Source organism: Macaca mulatta, chromosome 2 (assembly GCF_049350105.2).
Source record: "Macaca mulatta isolate MMU2019108-1 chromosome 2, T2T-MMU8v2.0, whole genome shotgun sequence".
NCBI classification, from domain to species: domain Eukaryota; kingdom Metazoa; phylum Chordata; class Mammalia; order Primates; family Cercopithecidae; genus Macaca; species Macaca mulatta.
The window spans coordinates 104991442-105007191 of record NC_133407.1 but is presented as its reverse complement, the minus strand read 5'-3'; the positions used below and the strand labels follow the sequence as shown (position 1 = coordinate 105007191).

Genomic DNA, 15750 nt, shown 5'->3' with positions numbered 1-15750 from the left:
ACTCTCGTAGAAGTTTTAGTTCTTATTAGAGTCGGCATACTGTGGAATGCATGCTGCTTTAAAATGGTAACTTCTCTTAAGAGATAAAACAATATATGTACTTTAAAATTGGTGCCTCATTTTGTACTGAGCAGTTTATTAAATCTCAATAGTATTTATCGACTATTATTTGCTACCATTTTATTTAGTTGACATGCTTTTTTTTTTTTGAGACGGAGTCGTACTCTATGTCACCCAGGCTGGAGTGCAGTGGCGCCATCTCAGCTCACTGCAACCCCCGCCTCCTGGGTTCAAGCGATTCTTCTGCCTCAGCCTCCTGAGTAGCTGGGATTACAGGCACCCGCCACCATGCCCAGCTAATTTTTGTGTTTTTAGTAGAGATGGGGTTTCACCGTGTTGGCCAGGCTGGTCTTGAACTCCTGACCTCAGGTGATCCACCCACCCTGGCCTCCCAAAGTGCTGGAATTACAGGCATGAGCCACCCCACCTGGCTGATATATATATATATGTGTGTCTGTGTGTGTGTGTATATATATATTTTTTTTTCTTAAGTGGTAGAGAGCTTTTATCTTTATTGATGGTATTGAATATGATGATGCCAAATTTCTTTAGAACTAGTTGCTGGGATGTTTTTAGCTTTGTGAAGAATAGTTTGTCTGAGAGGTCCACAGAAGGGAAAGAAAGGAGAAAGGAAGAGGTTCTTTTTGCTTTCAAACAAGAAAACTACTTTTCTTGTACAGGTGGTGTCTGAGGACCTTTTGGGATTTGAATACCATCTGTAGGTACAGTGCATCTCCAGAGCTACCAGTTGGTCTTTAACAAAGAACTAAATCACATAGCCCCTACCATCTTGATTTCCTCTGGTCTGGTGTCCAGTCACAGAAAGTACTGCATTATTATGAGCCACTATGACTGTTGTTACTAGCAAACAAGAAAGGCTGTTATTAGAAAGTGCTCATATCCAAAACACTCATCCCAGTGGGTGTGTCAGGACACGTAGATTTGCTGTGACTGAGTCACAGGAGACAAGTTGCTCTTGGTCTTTTGGGTTTGGGTTATGCTGGGGCTGTAGTAGTTCTCGAGCCTATTACCTTCCCTTATCCATTTCCAAAGGATGCCATGTAAATACTACCCTCTGTTCTCTGAGCCATGTTGCAAAATAATCTGGGGAGCACTAAACTAATACCCTTTTTATCTTTGCCAATTGGAAGCAAAGTGTTTGCTTCACTGTTTCTATAGCCTTTTAGAGAGCCTGAGCAATGAGCCTTCCAAATTCATCACTCAGAAGGGATCATTCTCCATTCCTGAAGAAGAAATTTAATTCTAAAGACTGAATCTGTATTAGAAGTTGCATAAAAATTCAGATAGTTATTTCTTGTCTGGACTTTTGACATCATGTGCTAATACTGTATCCTAATTTTATCCTTTCATTAGATTGAACAGATTGCAATTACTTTTTTAACTGTAACTTTGGCTTATTCACGTGTCAAGTTTTCTAGACTCCTTTTCCTTCTTGCCAACTCTATTCAGCTTAATTTCCTCATATTGAGGAGAAAAACCATAGAGAAGTAGAAGCAGTTCTTTGGCCTCTATAGAATCTTTTTATCTTAAAAGTGATTAGAGACTAGGTTTAGAAGTCCATTTACTCTAGTTTTTAAAAAAAGTTTACAAGCAGACTTTAGTGGAATAGTTTTTGTATTTTTTTGTTTTGATCGAACAAGTAATATTTGAATATACTGTTTTTGCCTTAAATTCTAACAATAAAATCAAGAGATCTTCTTGGCTTCTCCATCCCCCACACCCTCTGCCTCACAGGTTTCTCCCTTAGGGGTAGTAATTGTTACTATTTTGGTGTATGTCCTCCTGAATTTTTTCTGGCTACTTAAATTCTGTCTGTCTGTCTGTCTGTCTGTCTGTCTCTCTCTCTCTCTCTCTCTCTCTCTCTGCCTGCCTGCCTGCCTATCTCTATGTATGTATATGAGTATATATATATGAGTATACACACACATATGTGTATATACCTGTGTATATGCCTCCTGGGTTCAAGCTATCCTCCTGCCTCAGCCTCCCGAGTAGCTGGGATTACAGGCATGAGTCGCCACACCCGGCTAATTTGTTTTGTATTTTTTAGTAGAGACAGGGTTTCTCCACGTTGGTCAGGCTGGTCTCAAACTCCCAACCTCAGGTGATCCACCTGCCTCGGCCTCCCAGACTGCTGGAATTACAGACGTTCGCTGCCACACTTGGCCTCTTTTCTTTCTTTTATACACAACTAGCATGTTATGTATGTTTTTCTGCCCTTTGATTTTTTTCACTTAACTGTCTATCCTCTAGATTTGCTTCTGTATCAATACATAGAGAGCTTCTACATTGTGTTTTACAGTGGTAAGATCTTCCATTGCATGGATATAACTTTTCTAGTGTCTAATGGATAGACTTGTTTCTAATCTTGTGTAATTGCAAATAATGAATACTTTCATAAATGTGTAATTTTGTATGCATGAATGTATATCTTATTGGATACTTCCTATAAATGTATTGAGTATCGAAGGAGAAATACATTGAACTTTTTTTTATATGGCCAAATTTTTTTCCCTTGGGTTTACCATTTTACACCTCCAAAGGACATATCTGAGGATGCTTACTTCTTTACAAGTCTTGCCATCAAAACTCATTAAACTTTGCAATGTTGCCATTGTGACAGGTGAAATGAGTTATTTCAGAGTAATTTTAACATGTATTTCTCTTATGAGTGAGAATGACTGCCCCTTCATATGGTCAAGGAATGCGTATGTATCTTTTTCTTCTTATGCCCTTTGCCAACGGTTCCTTGGTCTGGGCAATGCTACTTTTCAAATCAAATCATCTTCTCTTGGCTTTCCATTGCACAAATACACCACAGTCACCCAATCCATTTTACTTTTAACAAAGTCTGGATTGTTCCATATTTTTGCTGTCATGAAGAGTGCAGCTATGAATATTCCTATGCAGGGGTAAAAATGCTGGGTCTGGGGGCTTGTGGTAATCCAGATCCAACGGATACACTGTACCATAAAGGAGTTTCCCAGGTGGGTTGTACCAATTTACATTTCTATCAGCATTGTTCAAGAGGCCCCGGCTGTCATGTAAGCTTTAAGTAAATAAATAAACAAACAAACAGGTTTATTGAAATATAATTTACATGGATTAAAATCACTCATTTGAGGTATATAGTTCTATGAGTTTTGAAGAAGGTACACAATTATGTAAACCACCATCACAATTAAGATAAAGAGGGTTTCTATCATTCCAAAACGTTCGCTTGTGCGCCTTTGAATGTTACCTCATAAAAATTCTGTTTGCTTGGGGAACATGACCACATTGATTTTATATTTCATTTTAATTTAAAAAATTTATTTTTCAGAGTTAATACATAACATGTTCGGAACTTCAGTATTTGAAAGGGTATACAAAGAAAAGCAATCCTTCCTCCAGAGAGAACCACTGCCGCCAGTTTGTGTGTGTGTGTGTGTGTGTGTGTGTGTGTGTGTATGTGTGTACTGTTTTTCACATAGACAGTAGCATGCTGTCTATATCATTTCTGGACCTCTTTTAAAAATTAACAGTTTTATTGAAATGTAATTCATATACTATCTGTGCCACTCTTTTAAACAGATACATAGTGTTTCATTTTATCAATATTACATATTGATTTAACAAGTCTCCTTTAGGTGAATATTTGTTCTTTCCTAATCTTTTAGTATTATAAAACAAAGCTACAGTTAATGAAATAGGACATTGATCATGTGTGTGAATATATGTGTACCATAAATGAGACATGGAATTGCTTATCAAAAGAGATTTAAGCAAGCGATTTCCAAACTTGGCTATACATTAGTATCACTTGGGGAGCTTCTAAAAAATTTGAAGTCCAGGCCATACCCTAGGCCAATTAAATCACAATCTCTAGGGCTAGACACTGGCATCAGTAATTAGACGCTCCCCAGCTGTTAAATGTACAAACAAGTTTGAGAACCACTGGTCTAAGTATTTGTAATTTTGAGAGATGTTGCCAAATTTTCCCCAATCTAAGTTGTGCCAGTTTTCTCTCCACCGTCTGTGTACAAGTGCCTATTAATTCAAAACCTTTATCAAATTAGTGTATATGTGATCTTTGCCATTCCCTTATTGTGACGATTAAGTCTTTGATATTAATTTCTAGTTTTATTGCATTGTGATCAGGTAATATTTTTTGTTCTATTTCTGTCTTATTATTTGCTTTGGCCTAATATATGGTGAATTTCTATGAATGCTCCGTTTATATGCTTACTGTAACCAAAAAAATTAGTCTTTGTGTTAGGGAATGTCACCCCTGATTTTGGCAAGTGCCTAAAATGGCAGTCATTAACCTTAGAGATCCTTCCCAGTTATTTGGTATCAGTAGTGGTTTTTTTTTTTTTTTTTTTTTAATGAAACGGAGTCTCGCTTTGTCACCCAGGCTGCGGTGCAGTGGTGCGATCTCAGCTCACTGCAACCTCCACTTCCCAGGTTCAAGTAATTCTCTGCCTCTGCCTCCCGAGTAACTGGGATTACAGGCATCCGCCACCACACCCGGCTAATTTTTGTATTTTTAGTAGAGATGAGGTTTTACCATCTTGGCGAGGCTGGTCTTGAACTCCTGACCTCATGATCCACCTACGTCAGCCTCCTAAAGTGCTGGGATTACAGGGTGTCAGTGGTTTTGAGGCAAAATGGTCAGCTACAGATGTACATCAAGTGTAGAGTGCCTTAATTGTTTGTGCAGATAGATTTCCAAATATGTAAAAATAACCATGAACAATTTGTTACAAATTTAACTTGCTTATTAATTGTATCCAACAGCATCATGTTCTTTGAAATATATGTGTTTTAATTTTGTTTGTATGTATTATGAGTTTAGAGTACCATATAATAACTATTGGAACATTAAACCATCCTGTATCAAGTGGAGCATTGTGATTTTTTTTTTTGAGACAGAGTCTCGTTCTGTTGCCCAGGCTGGGGTGCAGTGGCACAGTCTTGCCTCACTGCAACCTCTACCTCCTAGGTTCACGCCATTCTCTTGCTTCAGCCTCCTGAGTAGCTGGGACTACAGGCATTTGCCACCATGCCTGGCTAATTTTTTGTATTTTTAGTAGAGATGGACTTTCACCGTGTTAGCCAGATGGTCTCAATCTCCTGACCTCATGATCTGCCCCCCTTGGCCTCCCAAAGTGCTGAGATTACAGGCATGAGCCACCGCATCCGACAGCATTATGATTTTTATGTGTTTATTCTTATTTTATAGAATTCTTAGTTGATGGAAGTCGTTAAAGCTTAGTCATATTACCATTGGGAATTTATTGTTCCCCTTTAAGTGAGGGACGAGCATAATCAAATCTGCATTGTACATGACCAGGATTTAAAAAAAAAAAAAAGTACTTCCCTGGTGGATCTAGTTTATTATTGAGTGTATAGCAGAAAGGTAAGTTGTTTGCCATGTTGGTGCAGTTTTATTGGGAGGGAAGTGTTAACTCCCCTGAGCACTGCCCTATTCTCTCCTTAATTTTACAGTAGGTTGCACCAAAATCATTCCTCTCAGAGAAAGCAACACTCCAGTATCTTGTTTCCATTAAGAGATAATGAGCTTTCAGCAAATCTTCCTCAGCAAACAAATTACATTTTAACTTCTTCCAGTTCTTTTGGAGCAAAATTTAGCGGTTTTCCTGAATTGCAAAAAAAAAAAAAAAATTGTTTACATTCTGTGTCTAAGAATTGTTGTTATTTTAGTTTGCTTGTTAGAGCTATTTGTTTTATGACAAGATTCGTAAAAGTCCCGTTCATCAGAATGAAATTTTAGGGATCTCTTAAATGAAATTCACAGTGAATCAATGGTATAGTGTTGAGTGAAAAGTACTTCTGGCCATATAGTCACCAGTCTTCAGCTTACTTCTCTCATCAGTTTTTGTTTCATTTGTTCCTTCTTTCATTAATTTATCAAACATCTTAATCAGCAACTACTGAATGATGACAAAAATAAATATGTTCTTACTCTAAGGGTGCTTAGTATTTAATGACGGTGCTTAGATTTATAAATAGGCTTTTATTAAACAATGTAATGATTTTAATACATGTAATGATTTTTTAATGCCATGTCTTTTGATGATGATGGCATCTAAAGGAATTTAACCCAACTAGCTGTGTGATTTTGGCCAAGTTGCTTCATTTGTCTGTACCTAAATTCCCTTCCCCTGGAAAATAAGAGTAATAAATATTAATATTTCTGTGGACCCCCTAGTCCATAGAAAATGCCATATAAGTGTTCCCTCTTCCCCCTCCTTTCCTTTCTTCATCCTTTCATTATTCTTAGGGGAAGAAATATTAATATGAATATTCCTAAAAGAGGTAATCCCTTTGACAGAAGGTAGAAATGTCTAGTGGTATTGATTCAAACCAGAGCTCCAGCACCCTACAAAAAATTAGGGGGAAAAGTTTTTCAGTGGCAGAAAAAACTTGCATGGGCAGGACAGTCTTTTTGAATTGACTTTGCAAAGCGGTTGTGCAAGCCATTGAGGATACTCCAGTCACAAAATAGCTTCCACTTCAGTTTGCCTTTCAATTTATTATATGCCTTAATAAAGTTAGGCATTGCCATATTCTTACATATTTTAATTCAAATTTTGTAGTCTGGTAAAAGTAAAAGCCCAAATCATCAGAGATGTTTGAGATATTTGTTAAAATGTTGTTAAAATAAGCCATTTAAGTTTTTTACCCTCAATTAGCTGAATTTATACAGCTAAAATATTTCCTTTGATGAAGTCTCAATATGTGAAATAACCATGTAACTATGTAATAAATTCATTCTAATGTTGCCCAGGGTATAGAGCACTGATGTGGTCACCACTTACTGCAGCCTTGAACTCCAAACCCCAAGCAGTCCTTCTACCTTAGCTTCCTGAGTAGCTGGGACCACAGGGGCATGCCGCTACACCTAGATAATTTTAACAAATTTTTTTTTTTTAAATAGAGATGGCATCTTGCTATGTTGCCCAGGCTGGTCTCAAACTCCTAGGCTCAAGTAATCCTCCCGCATCAGCCTCCCAAAGTGCTGGGATTACAGGTGTGAGCCACTGCATCCCACAAACTTTATTAGAATGAACTGATTTCTTCAGAAATAATTTGATGCTTCTCAAGTGACCTGTGTATATTGAAAAGCCTCATAATGAGACTCAAGTCAGTCTCTGAGTCTGTAAGACTCCTGTTTCTGTTTTAGGGTCACTCATACGTGGTTTCTCGTTATTCTTCACTGGTACTCTGCAGATTAAAATACAAGGTTTCTCTAGTGGGAACTGAGCTCTTGAGCACCTGTTTTTAACTTGCCCTTTCTTCTTTTTGTGATTATAGCTCGTGTTCCAGTGCTCTCAGCCATTTGTTCAAATTGGGTGCACATTCATGCTTTTCGTCAAAGTAGAATTTCAGGGGATAACACAAGCATAAAATATTTAAAACACTGAGCAAATTTTGAGTTTTCGCTCCTTTTATCAGTCTCTTGATTCAAAAGCTTTTAAAAGACCCCCTTTCTCTCTGCTTGATTTCAGGATTATAATGCTATATACTTACCCAGCATGTATTATTGGTGTTTAACAGTTTTGAGCATAAAATTTTACTTTACTGTTGAAAAGTTTAGCATTTTGTTTTTCCTATGGAAATCCTTTTTCTTGATTCAGCTGTCAGTGGTTGTTAACTATCTTTGAAAGCTGTTAGTAAAATAGCACCTCTCATTCTAAAGGAAATGTTGATAGTTGGATATGTTTGTTTTGTGTTGTCTTGTCTGGTTCTAGAGAAATCCACAATTTATAAGTATATTTAGAATAGATACACGTTGTCCTTGCAATGGATTTCTTGATTTGTGAACCTGTTGAGTTTGTGTCTGTTGGACTCCGGCCAGGATAGTTATTTCAACACGGTGATATTTTCTCACTGTTTTCTTTTAGCACAGATGTGAGTTTACGGTCACATGAATTCTTAACAGTTATTTCTGGGTCAGAAGTGGATGGTTTTTTGGTGTGAGATTTATAAGGAAACAACTTAGGTTTATTGTATACATTTATAAATAGTGATTCCCCATTGTGCATTGCAGAGTGGTTTTAAATCTGACTATGGATTCAGTAAAGCTTTTTATGTTTTGCAAGACTTCCTAAGGTCTGTAAACTTTCCCTTGTCATCTAAAGTGGAGACTGGCAAACTGTGACCCATATGGCCAACTGGCTTGCAGCCTGTTTTTGTGTGAGGCCTGTGAGGTAGGAGTGGTGTTTACATTTTTAAAAGGTTGTAAAACTTACAGAGATGAATGTGACACAGATTCTGTGTCTGGCAAAGCCTAAAATATTTACTTCTGGACACTTTTCAGAAAATGTTTGCTGATTCTTGCTTTAAAGGAATAGAAATTTTTGGTCTTTATTCATGTGAACACAGAATATTGGAATTTTAGAGCTAGATGGAACTTTGGAGATCATCTGGGTCTTTTAAAATGTGGATTTTATTATTCAGGTATGGCGAGGCCAATAGATGAGGAGACAATTGCCATTGAAAAAATAGTTTGTTACTAAAAGATCCAAGAGCAAGGGCATACCATGCCACTGAGTGCCATGTGAGGAAGAACCAGGGCCAGTCAGGGGGCAGAGGAAAATGTGGACAAGAACTTTTACTGTGGTTTTCATGGGAAGGAACAGGCAAGACAGGGTAAGCAGCCTTAGGATTGGCTAGTTTGAATGATTTCAATGGGGCTCTGGAGTGTAGGGGCTGTCCCTGGGTGTCTAGTACCTGACCCTGGAGTTATCAGGGCAGAGGAATATTGGCCTACAGTGTTAAGAGCTCAATAACGGAGATGGTTATGGCTATGAGCTAAGGATTGGTCGGTTTGCATTAGAAAGACATGCTCAAAGGCTAGTTCTTTGCTGTCTGTAGGAATTAGCTAGGCCTGGGACAGGCATTCCCTCTAGGTTAGTAAGACCCCAGGATATCAAAGCATCAAAAATACAGAGTAAAAAGATATTGTTAGTATACTGTGCCAATGTCTTCATTTTATACATCAGGAAAATGAGGCTCCAGCAATAATTTGTGTGTCCTAAGGCCCACAATCAATTTGAAGCAAGATCAAATTTTAGGTTCACATCTCCTGGTTTATTCATGGTGCTTTGTACTACTCAGCAGAGTCCCTTTCTTCTTTTAAAAATCCAAATGAATATCACAAAGAACTTAAAGTCAAAGTGTTTTAGGTTTCCTGTGTCACACTTATAAGAACAGTCCAATTTCTCAACACAGTCATTCTTAGTGTCATGTGGATAAAAACAAAAGCATGATTCTCCTGTTTCCCCCTGCTATCATCATGAGGTTCTGACCCCCACCTCTTTTTGCTTTTCATTACTGTGTTGCTCTTGGAACTGTTTGATTTGTAGTTTGAGTCTATATCCTCGTTCAGTTTAGCCTCTTCCTTCTCCCACTGTCCTAGGTTTTGAGCCCTGTTCTGGTTTATGACTTAAACCACACTGATAGGGTTGATATCTCTCCTTTTTATGTTAATTATGATATAACTCATCACTGTATCTCCTCCAGAAACAAACCCAAGCCTTTACTAAGCACTGATGAAATAAGTGTTAATTATCTCCGTCTACTCCAGTATTCTTTTTCTGATAGGATTGTAGAAAAACACCGACCTGAATTCTTAGGAGTTTTGTCCCAGGTATTCTGTTTTTCTTACTTATTCATAAGGAAGATCAATAGTAATTGATCTAAGCTTGTTTTGATGTTATTTGTATTTTCAGGATATAAAAAACTTATGTGAGTTTTGCTGCTCTAGGTGGTAAATATTTCTGCTTATTTTCTTCCATTATCTTGCTTCCCATCATAGAGGTTTCCCCTTGTTTCACGATAATTCAGTAAACATTTCATTGCCCATCTCTATTGTATGAGGCTCAGTTGGGTCCATTGAGACTGTTCATATTTGCCGTCAGGGACAACTTAATCTTTTGAATCCTTATTTTCATAGCAGCCCTGTAGGCTGGGGGCTTGCTCATTGTAGTTATTCTTCTCTGGCTTTCGTGGGTTCCGTGATAGCTTTTCTCAAGGCAGGGTAACCAGAGCCTGGCAGAGAGCTCTCCCCGGTGATGTCTCTTTGGTCACATGGCGCCCAGGTCACATGAGTCACCCAGTGCATGCTTGTGTTGGAAGCTAGCAGTTAGTTGGTCTTTGGTCAGAACTGCCTGGGTATTTTGGGGGCTACAGTCAACACTAATTCACAGTTCCTTCCTCCTGTATTTAAATAGAAATCTAGCGATCATCATTGTTAATGGAATGCTACCTAACACTTTCCCCCAAAGTATTTCCTTAGTTGCCCACAGGAAAATTCCTTTTTACTTTTCTGTCTCTTGAGGTCTTATAGTCTATTTATATCATAGAATTATGGAACTTCAGAACAGAATCAGGTTGGCATTTTTTCTGCCTGCAAAAGAGTTGTCATTCATTCATTCATTCATTCATTCATTCATTCGTTGAGTCACTTCACAACTAGTTATATTCACTGAGGTGGGCAAAACAAACAATGTCCTGGTGTTAGATGGAGCTTATGATCGAATGGAGGTATACAATAGACAATAAACAAGGAAATCAACTTAAACAAACATACCTTCCACTAGTTACAAGTGCCGTGGAGAATATTGAAGCATATAAAGAGAATGGAGAGTTCTGTGAGGTGGAGTGGGCTGTTTTTGAGAGGGTGGACAGAGGCAGCCTCTCTTTGGGAAGGTGAAATGTAGGATTGAGGTGAGGGAGCTAATTGGCTGTGCTAGTGCTAGCTGCAGTATTTAAAAGCAAGCCTCCAATTTTCAGGGACTTTCAGAAGGAGAGAATAACAATATCCAGGGCTGCTGAGAGGGTCAGTATGATAAGGACAGAGGATTACCATTATTTTGGCATCAGAAGGTGTAACTTCTTTAAGGATAATTTTCAGTGCTGTGTGGGGCAAAAGCCTAGTGGAGTGGATTGAGGAGGAGATAAAGAAGTGGAGACAGGGAACATCAATAACTCTAAAGGAGTTCTGCTACAAAGGGGAGAGCTGAAAATAGAGAGCTAGAAGGAGATACGGGGGTCAAAGGAGATTTTTCATTTGTTTTTAAGATGATGAATATTTTAGTGTTGTCTCTATGTTAATGAGAACAATCTAGTGCAGGGGGCTGATAAATTTGGACTTTCCTGGCCAGATCCAGACCACCACCTGCTTTTGTAAATAAAATATTATTGGAACACAGCTGTCACAGGATCCTTGGGGTGTTGCTTTTGCAGCCGGAAATCTCTGTGGCTGCTGGTGCCTTTGCCCGAGTTTTGTTCTGGCCTGCTGGGCTCGTTCTGCCCACTCGGCCCAACAGGCTGCGCTCAGCTTATGTTATCAGCCTGGATCCCATGCCTGCCAAGGGCCAGCCAGGCACATAGTGGCATGGGGTGTGTGAGCGAGCGTGGGATCTGGCCACCGTGCACAGTCAGGTGTGCCGGCTGTGGCAGGGCGGACAACTCCAGGTGCCAGCACAGGTGCCAGCTCTGTGCAAGGCTATGGCTGGACCAGGCATACCACAAGCAGCCTCCACTCTGGGCACCAGGCAACATGGTAGCATCCAGAAGCTTGGAGGTGCTGGCAACCACAGGACCCCAAAGAGGGTATCACAGCCCTGGCTTGGGAAGCCCCTAGGTCTGGGTCTGGGATCCTTGATGGGAGCTCTTCTCTCCTTCTTGTCTCCTGCAACATGGCAAACAGGAGGTGTGTTTCAGCCCTGTTTGTGTTATAGCTCTTTCAGTCCTGGCATTTGGTGGGTCCTGAGTTCTTGTGCTGCATCCAGGACGAATGAGGAATGTGGACAACTGTATACTGAGCAAGATGTAGAGGAGCTTCACTGAGTGACAGAAGAGCTCCCAGGAGACCCAAAGTGGGTAGCTCCTCTCCACAGGCAGGTTGTCCTGACAAGTCGAGGATACCCGAAGTGGGTAACACCTTCCCTCAGCTGGTAGTCCCAATGTCTGTCTGAGTCTGGCTGAGTCTGGGGTTTTCATGGGCTGAGAAGGAAGTGCATGCTCATTGGTCCGTGAGTGGAAAAGGCACCATAAGTTCTCAGTCTGGGCCATGGACTCTACCTGGAACTGGCAGCCTTGTCCCCAGGCTTCAGGCTATCCCTGGCTTGAAGGTGGAGTTTCACCGGGAATCCTTCCTCTTCTGCCCAGGAACCTGTCTGCCTTTTGCCATCAAAATGCCATCCATGGTGGCCCAGGCTGTTTGTGCTGTGGGGCACCTGCAGGCCTGTGCCAAGCCACCCTCAACACCCCACCCAGCCTTCCTCCCGTGCTCACTGGCACCCAAAGTCTGGAGGGGGCCGGGGCGGCAGGGGGCTGGTGTGTCTGCACCACCCTGAGCACGCATACCCCCAGCTGGGTTGCGACAGTGCCCAGGCTCGGCCACAGCCAGAGCAGGTGCCAGGAGCAGGGAGAGGCCAGGGAGCAGGAGAGGCACTTCTGAGGTTGGGGGTGGCAGAGGGTGCAGGGATTTTCCAGGCCTGGAGAACACAGGGATGCCAGGGTCCAGAGCTGTGACTGGGTGGCTGCAGCTGCAGCCGGGAGCACAGGTACCCTGCCCTGCTGACTCAGTAGAGGGCGGGGCTCCTGCCTGTTCCTGCCTCTTGCCAGCCCCACAGAGTGTGCATCCTTGGCCGAGCCTCCCCTGCTACAGCTGGCATCTTTGGAGAGGCTGCTCCAGATGGGCTGCTGCTGCCATCACAGCCATACCTATTCTTTTATGTATCGTCCGTGCCTGTGTTTGCATCACAGTGGCAAAGTTGAGTAGCTGTGAAGGAGATTGACTTGTGACTTTTTTTTTTTTTTTTTTTGATACAGGGTCTCACTCTGTCATCCAGGCTGGAGTGCAGTGGTGCAATCTCGGCTCACTGCAAACTCTGCATCCCAGGCTCAAACAACCCTCCTGCCTCAGCCCCCAAGTAGCTGGGATTACAGGCCTGTGCCACCATGTCAGGCTAATTTTTGTATTTTCAGTAGACATGGGGTTTCACCATGTTGCCCAGGCTGGTCTTCTGGGCTCAAACGATCTGCCTGCCTTGGCCTCCCAAATTGCTGAGATTACAGGTGTGAGCCATCATGCCTAGCCTACTTCTGGCTTTTTACTGCAAGTTTTCTTATGCTTTCTCTCCTGGAAAGGGTAAAACTGGTGATGTCGGAGGGCAAGTGGTGACCTGCTAGATTGATGTTCTTACCCTCTTGTGGATTTCTACCCTCCTCCTCCAACATTCCCTAAAGGAGAAGAAAAGTGTCACAAGTGGAGAGGTGTAATTGAGCTGGGAAGTTAAGAAGCTGTGTTTTGGCTTTGAGATGCTTAAAAGTGAGATTTTTGAAATGGTGCTGACTAGGTGATTGAGGGTAGGCTAAGAAAACAGTTTGCAATTGATGAGGAGGCTAAGAAACCAGTTTGCAATTGATGAGGTCTATCAGTTGGGTGGACAAGGTATTGAATTCTTATTTGGGTAATTGGAAACTATATTACATATTGCTGTTTTTAGAATATTCGTAACAACAATGACTAGCACTGTCCTAATGCCTTGTTACTGTTTACATAATTCTATTTGGAGCTGTAGTCATTTGGTACCATCCTTTGTTTCTTACTTTAACACAAACAGTAAAAACTGTTAGACATTGGCTGGGCGCAGTGGCTCACGCCTATAATCCTGGCACTTTGGGAGACCTAGGCAGGCAGATCACCTGAGGTCAGGAGTTCGAGACCAGCCTGACCAACATGAAGAAACCCCATCTCTAGTAACATACAAAATTAGCTGGGCATGGTGGCATGTGCCTGTAATCTCAGCTACTCGGGAGGCTTAGGCACGAGAATCACTTGAACCCGGGAGGCAATCACATCATTGTACTCCAGCCTGGGCAACAAGAATGAAACTCCGTCTCAAAAAAAAAAAAAAATAAAAGTTAGGTATTAATTGTCATTTTGATGAGCTCCTTTTCTTATACTTGCCTTTTAAACAATTATTAGGAAATAATTATTCTTGTTGGGGAAAATATGTTACATTTCCTCTCATAAATCATTTAAACATGTTCAGAATTTACTACTTAATTTACCACTTTCACATTGGACAGAAGGACTCACCTGTTTGAGTGTCTCAGCCTGCTTTGGAACTCTTCCTAGAGGTGAATTTTAGCCTGGGTCTTCCAGGCTTTATGGACAGTGGTTTTTATGATTTAAGAGTTGTATATATTGTTGGATCATTCTTCCATTTTCTTCTTGAACTTCTGCTTAAAGTGTGTGTCTTCCAGTTTCCTTGCTACATATGTATCTAGAATGTTGATTAAGTCTCAGGTACACTATGCCTTTGGCCATATTTTATTACCTGCTCATTGTTTGTTCAGACTGAAGGATTTTGAGGCACAATTTGGGGCAGTGTTTCCTCCATGTGTTTCCTGTTGAAGCTTGACAGAACTCTGGTGGGGTGGGCAGTGGATGCAGCCCACAGGTCTCTGGTCATCTCCTAAGTTCTTCCCTAGGAAGAGCCTTAGGTTTCCTGGGCCACTAGGCAAAAACCAGATACCGTTCTACATTTTGGAGATGGCATGAAAGCATTCTGAAAACAGTAGCACTCAAATACCGTAATTATTTTATTGCAGGAGGTCTTGCCTGGGCTCTCAGATTGTGATGTGAAATCCAGAGCTAGGCTCCAATCAGGCAGTGGCAGTCTTCTCAATTCACCAGTCATTTTAAAGAAATGACTCAGTCGTATAGAGCTACCTTTCCAAGGAGTTTCTACAGTTTTGTATGTATGAGTGCATAGCCAGCTTTCCTAACTGGTCCAATGGGGGAGGTGAGAGCTGTAAGTGGCCTGTGTGCCAATAGAAATGGGACTTCCCTTTTGTATTTGCTAGGATGAGGACATCATTGCCCATGAGATGATGATGATTATGGTAACACTGGTAAAACACAAACCGTCACAAGCTTTTATGGGCCATCAGCCATCCAATCATTGATATCCTTCAGTGTATGCTTAGTTTCTTATACACACATAGGTCTGACCTCAAAGCAATCTACTTTATCCTTTACCATAATAAACAGTTTTCTGTTTCTTTACCCAGCCATCACGGGTATCATTATCTTCAGGATTTAAAGGAAATATTCTTCAAATTACTTATTTTTTGAAAAAATGTCAGATTAACATCTTAATTTTACTGGTTTATTAAATAATGTATAAAAGTGGCAATTGCCTTAGACCAGAATATTAATGGTGGGCAGTATATACTTTGACAGATACATGTATTTATTTATTTAGATGACGTCTAGCTCTGTCACCCGGGCTGGAGTGCGGTGGTGCAATCTTGGCTCACTGCAACCTCTGCCTCCCGGGTTTAAGTGATTCTCCTATCTCAGCCTCCCGAGTAGCTGGGGTTACAGGCGTGCACCACCAGACCCGGCTAATTTTTGTATTTTTAGTAGAGATGGGGTTTCACCATGTTATCCAGGCTGATCTCGAACACTTGACCTCAGGCGATCCATCTGCCTTGGCCTCCCAAAGTGCTGGCATTACTTATAGGCGTGAGACACCGCACCCAGCCATTTGTTTATTTTTTGCTTGATGAGAGTTTACAACTTTTCTTTTTGGCTTCTTTGATTTTTGCTTCATCAGTTAATGTCTTTCAGTTATTTTG

General features: G+C 40.9%; 1 protein-coding gene across 10 annotated transcripts in view; it reads left to right on the top strand.

Annotated features, from left to right (window-relative positions):
* Positions 1-15750, top strand: part of ULK4 (unc-51 like kinase 4) — a 706344-nt gene that overhangs the window by 287938 nt on the left and 402656 nt on the right. The gene's annotated exons all lie outside the window — the stretch shown is intronic.